Raw genomic sequence first — 6,420 nt, forward strand, 5'->3', positions numbered from 1 at the left:
ATAATCTTTTTCCTGGAGAGGAATTGAAAAAAAAACAATCCTTCAGATCTATAATAGCTAATTGATAATCATAAGGAATCAAATTAGGAGTTGGAATACCACATTGTAACGGGCCCATTGGTTCTAAAATCGCATTAATAGCTCGTAGGTCATGTAAAAATCTCCATTTTCCGGATTTTTTTCTTGATCACAAATACCGGAGTATTATATGGAGAATTGGTAGGCTCAATGTGATTTAATTGTAATTGTTCTTCCACCAATTGATGTAAAATCAACAGTTTTTCTCTGGTAATCGGCCACTGCTCTACCCAAACAGGTTTGTCAGTTTTCCATTCCAAAGGAAGAGAAAAAGACATATTTATGAACTGTTAATCAGGTAGGATCAATGATGCATCTAATTGTTCCAAAAGGTCACGACCCCATAAATTAAAGGGTACTTGTAAAATACAGGGCTTAATATGTCCTAGAACCTTGGTATCGTTAGGATATGTAATAGATAACCATTGAGAACTTTGGGAGGCTGACTGAGTTCCCCCTATTCCTGTCACATGTGAAGTATCTTCAATGGGCCATTCCACAGGCCATTGTTTATAAGCTATGACAGAAACATCCGCCCCGGTATCTAATATACCAACAAAGGGCTTTTGTTGCAATAAAATTGAGCAGTGGGTCGTGCATTAGAAACCGGTTTTTAAAACTGCACTTACCTGTCGCGTAGATCCAAAGCCCCCTGTACGAGAGACAGTAGAAGGAATAGGTGCTGTAAAATATGGTAAATAATTAATTGTGCCCACGAGTCCCCGGGAGAAATTGTTAAAGGTGATGAGGACCATACTTGAATTTTAACAATGCCTGTGTAATCAGCATCAATAACTCCAGGGATAACATGAATACCTGCCTTCGATGCAGAGGAGCGAGGTAATACTAAACCTACAGTAGCCGCTGGAATGGGTCCTTTAAAGGTAGTATTATATACCAAAACTTCATGAGGTAAGATGGCAGTTTTACATTCCGCTGCAATAAGGTCAATTCCTGCACTACCTTGTGTAGCAGTAGTACTATGAGCAAAAGACCCTTGCACTCCCTTTGGACCGAGGTTAGGAGTTAACCCGGAGCAAAGTTTTTTGGGGGTGGCGGTGTGGAATTAATTGGATTAGAGCGACATTGATTGGCCCAATGATATCCTTTTTGACATCGAGGACATTTTCGAGAAGGTCGAGAAGGTCCTTTTGCAAAGTTGGCACCCCCTCCTGGGGCTCTACACTGAGCTCGAAAATGTCCTGGTTTCTTACAATTAAAACACGTCCCCTGTGGCTTATTACCTTTTTGTATAGCTCCTGCTAACAAATTCATAGAATAACCATGAGTCCCCACATCTGCACATGCGCTCAATAAATCTGCTAAAGTAATTCCTGGGCGATGAGCTACAGTCTGCAATGCCTTTTTGCAATCTGAATTTGCATTTTCTTGGGCTAATTTAATCAATAACTCTGTTTGCGCATCAAGATTATCAATTTGCCTAGTTACAGCTTCCTGCAATCGATTAACAAATTGAAGGTAAGATTCGGTTGCACCCTGTTTAATTGATGCAAAAGATTTTGTTGGTTTATTCCCTTCTGGTGTTCTTTTAAATGCTCGCAAGATACAAGTGCCTATGGCTTGAAAACAGGTATCGTTTTGTTGAATTTGCATATCAAGGGTTGAAAATGGTCCCGATCCATAAATTTGATCAGGCACCAAATTAGTCCCAGTGATAAGTTGTGCTGCTTGCTTATATTCATTATCCCACACTACATATTGCGCAGGAGTTAACAGCATACGGAAAAGGTCTTTCCAATCTTTTGGAGTCATTAAGTAACCGTTACTAATCCCTTCTATCATGCCTTGAACAAATGAACTTTTTAAACCTGATTCTACGATAGCTCTACGTAATTCTCTCAAAACTTGATAAGGTAGAGCAGTCCATTCTGCATGATGTGTTTCGTTCCCTGCCTCTATTGTTGTAGTTCTAGTAACTGGGTATAAATTAGGATTAGGTTCCGAATTATCCCATAGATCATCGTTCCAAATGAATTCACCATTTTTTCGTGCTTGCTGTATACCTAATTGAATTAAACTAGGTCGTTCTACGCTCTTTGGTGTTTTGGTAATAATAACGCTATCATTAGCGTTGTTGTTTGGATATTTTCAATTGGTTTATTAGGGGTAGTAGTAGTAAAGTCAGGAGTTTTGTTTTGCTCTTCCCTTCCCATATCGGTGGCCAGCCGACAAGAAGGAGGAGAAGGTGTAGGTCCAAGAGTCGCGGGAGGTAAAAGAGACCAGGTCTTGCCTGGCAATTTGTTGGATATATTTTCGTTAGTAATGCCTGTCAATCCAGAAGAGAGAATTACTATAGTAGAATATATCTCTCTCCAAGTCAATAATATAGGAGTCGAAACTCTAGGCTCTAAACGAAACTGCTGCCCTATCTTTTCCCATGTTGAGGATCGAATGATCCCTTCTCTGGATACCAGGGACATTGACAAACTATTTCCTCAATTAACGCTCTATATCTTTAAGAGTTATTGGATTTCGGGAGGAACCATATCTTTGCGTTATAGTATATAGCTCCTGTGCATGTTGTTTATGTGATGATGTTAAATTTCCCCCCATACTTACAGTGTTCCGTAGAAGGAATGGCGCGCTGACTGTTCCAGTCGTAGTAAGTACGTCACGTTTTCACCGATCACGTCGGGGATCACCAGATGTTGCAAAATAACTCTCCTCTCGTGTGTCTGGGCAAAAAACTCTTTATTTGGGAGTCAATCCCCTTCTTATATACTCTATGAATATTCATGGATATTACATGTATTATCATTACTATTGGTTACATTTTGCTTACACAACCATGATCATGCATTGCTTACAAGAACAACTCTACATGAACAGCTCGTGAACCTGCTCAGGAATGTACAAACATCACCTGCTATTCTGCTACTTTCTCAGGAAAGAACAAAAACATCACATGCTAGATTCTCAGGAATATACAAAACATCATCTGCTGCCTGTATCCAAATACATTCTATCTACAAGTCCCTGCTCTATAGAGCTTACAATCTAAGTAATAGTAATACAGACAGACAAGACAGTTAAGGGTGAGGGAAGTACTGGGTGAGAAGGAGGGAAGGAACAAGGGGAGGGCAAATGAGTAGTGGCTAGGAGCCAAAAGCAGCAGTGAAAAGATGGGTTTTCAGCGTAGATTTGAAAATAGGTAGAGTTGGGGCTAGACATATAGGTCCAGGAAGTCTATTCCAGGCATAAGGTGCCGCGAGAGAAAAGGAACAAAGCCTGGAGTTAGCAGTGGAGGAGAAGGGGGAACGACAAGAGAGATTTGTCTAGTGAGCGGATTTCACGGGGAGGAATGTAGGGAGAGATGAGAGTGGAGAGGTAATGGGGGGCTGTAGAGTGGATGCATTTAAAGGTCAGTACGAGAAGTTTAAACTGTATGCGGAATCGGACAGGGAGCCAGTGAAGTGACTTGAGGAGTGGGCTAGTGTGGGTATAACGTTCTGGCGGAAAAGTCGGGCCGCAGAATTTTGGACAGATTGGAGAGGAGAGAGATGGCATCCTGCTTTTTTCATTGTAACACTCTGCTACAGGTTGCAAGCTGTACTTACATCGGATGTTAAATAGCCGGGACTGCCTTATGTCTACGTTCAACCTAAATCCCTATTGTGGAAATGCTCCTATAAACAATTGCTTAGGTGCCCTTTTACTAAGCTGTGTAAGCATCTACGCGTGCCAAAATGGAGTTACTGCCCAACTACCACGTGACTCTTGTGGTAATTTCATTTTTTGTGTCCGAAAAAAATATTTTTCGACGTGCGCCAAGTGGCATTTGACGCACGTAGGTCATTACCACCCGGTTACCACTGGCTGGCAGTAAGGTCTGAGACCCAAAATGGACGCGCGGCAATTTTCAATTTGCTGCACGTCCATTTTCACCAAAAATTTTAAAAATGTATTTTTTACAGGGAGCTGAAAAATGATTCTGCGCGCGCCCAAAACACGCATCTACACTACCGGGGGCCATTTTTCAGCGCAGTTTTATAAAAGGGCCCCTTAGTTCCTTGCTGCAAGCAGGTGCTTAGTCATTGGTCTTGGATGCCCAGCTCTGGCTTTATAAACATACGGGGAGAAGCCATCAAACCAAAAGTTCTTAAATATATTGGTGAATACGTTGGGCTTTTCAGCTTGGAGAAAAGACAGCTGAGGGGAGATATGATAGAGGTGTATAAAATAACAAGTGGAGAATCGCTTGTTTCCTCTCCACAAATACTAGGACTAGGGGGTATGTAATGAAGCTACAAAGTAATAAATTTAAAACAAACTGGAGATAATATTTCTTCACTCAACGTGAAATTAAGCTCTGAGATTCGTTGCCAGAGAATGTGGTAAAAGCAGTTAGCTTAGCGGGGTTTAAAAAAGGTTTGAATATCTTCCTAAAAGAAAAGTCCATAAGCCATTATTAAGATGGATTTGGGAAAATCCATGGCTTATTTCTAGGATAAGCAGCATAAATAAAATGTATTGTCTTGTATTGGGATCTTGCCAGGTACTTGTAACCTAGATTGGCCACTTATTGGAAACTGGATGCTGGGCTTGATGGACCTTCAGTCTGTCCCAGTATGGCAACTCTTATGTTCTTAATTTTATTAACATGCATATTTACCAAAACCATCCTCAGGATTATAGAATAATACCCTACACCGTGACTCTACCATGCGTATGAAGTGCATTAGAGATACATATGAGAGACTTTTCCTATTTAATAGAGCTTACAGTCTAGTTAAGATAGCATACAGGATAATTAGGAGCATGTATACAGAGAAGTGTCAAGATGTAAGAAGTTTATTTATTTATTTATTTTGGATTTAACTCACACTTTTTCAGTAATAGCTTAAGGTACACTGGGAGGGGCATTTTCGAAAGACTGTCCAAGTCAGAGTTGGGATGTCCTGCTCATAACATCATAAAAACATCCATCTCACAGCCATTTTCAACCGGAAAACGGCATTTCCTTTTCGAAAATATGTGACAAGGAAGTTTTTGTGCTGAATACGACCAAATTGAGCAGCCACTTTCCAAAATTAAACATCCAAAAATATGAAAGACAAAACACCAAGCACAAAAATGTCTGCCTAGCATCATATCTACAAAAATGGCCACACAGATGTCCATGCAGAGCAGAAAGGCAGCCTAGTAGTCAGTGCAGTGAACTTTAAACAATTGGACCAAGGTACAAATCCCACCTTAATTCCTATAAATGTTAATGTGAGCCCTCCAGATGAAAAACAACAACAAAACTACTGTACCTAAACATACACCACTACTATAGCCATCACACTTGTGTCTTATAAATTCAGATACAGTAGGTATTTCTATGTTTCAGGAGGGGTCACATATTTGTACAGAAATAAAAGTGTTAAAATAGGAGTTACACCTTGGTCCCATTGTTCAAAGTCCACTACAGTGACCACTAGGCTACTTCTTACACTTGCTTGCTACTCTATTAGGAATGGTCATAGTACCTGAAGCTGTCATAGAGCCTAGTATCCACTGTCACTTCCACAGTGGCGTACCAAGGGCGGGGTGGTAGGGGCGGTCCGCCCCTAGTGTCAGCAGGTGTGGGGGGGTGCTCAGCTGGCGCTGCAGTCCCCACCTGCCCACCAGCTCCGTCGACAGATGACCCTCTTTTCCTGCTACCCGGCACCCAGCCTTAAAAAAAATCTGTGAAGCGCCTCACGTCTGCTCTGCTGTAAAAGAAACAAATCGCCTCGTGTCAGCCCTTCCCTCACTATGTCCCGCCCTCACGGAAATAGGAAGTTACATCAGAGGGCAGAACACAGTGAGGGAAGGGCTGACACGACGAAGCGATTTGTTTCTTTTACAGCAGAGCAGACGCAAGGCGCTTCACTGATTTTTTTTAAGGCTGGGTGCCGAGTGGCAGGAGAAGAGGGTCATCTGTCAACGGAGCTGGCGGGCAGGTGGGGGGGGGCTCAGATGGGAGAAGGGGACTGGGTCTGGGAGGGGGAGCTCAGATGGGAGGAGGGGCCTGGAGCTGGAACTGGGGTCTGAGATGGAGGCAGGAGGAAGAATGGGGCCATGCCTGGGGCAGGTGGCAGAATGGGTCTGGGGCTGAAAAGGGGGGCCCTAATGCAAGGCATATGGATGAAGGGGACTGGAACTGGGGGCTGAAAAGGAGGGTAGGTGGGATAAGGGGGCTAGTACTGGAACTGGGGACAGAAAAGGGGCAGGGGCTGAAAAGGGGACAGGGAGAAGTGGCTGGGGCTGAAGCTCAGGACTGGTGAGAGAAAAGGGCTGGGGCTGAAACTGGGGACTGGTGGGATAGTGGGGCTGACACTTGGGACCGAAAAGAGG

The sequence above is a fragment of the Microcaecilia unicolor genome, chromosome 1 (assembly GCF_901765095.1).
Source record: "Microcaecilia unicolor chromosome 1, aMicUni1.1, whole genome shotgun sequence".
NCBI classification, from domain to species: Eukaryota; Metazoa; Chordata; class Amphibia; order Gymnophiona; family Siphonopidae; genus Microcaecilia; species Microcaecilia unicolor.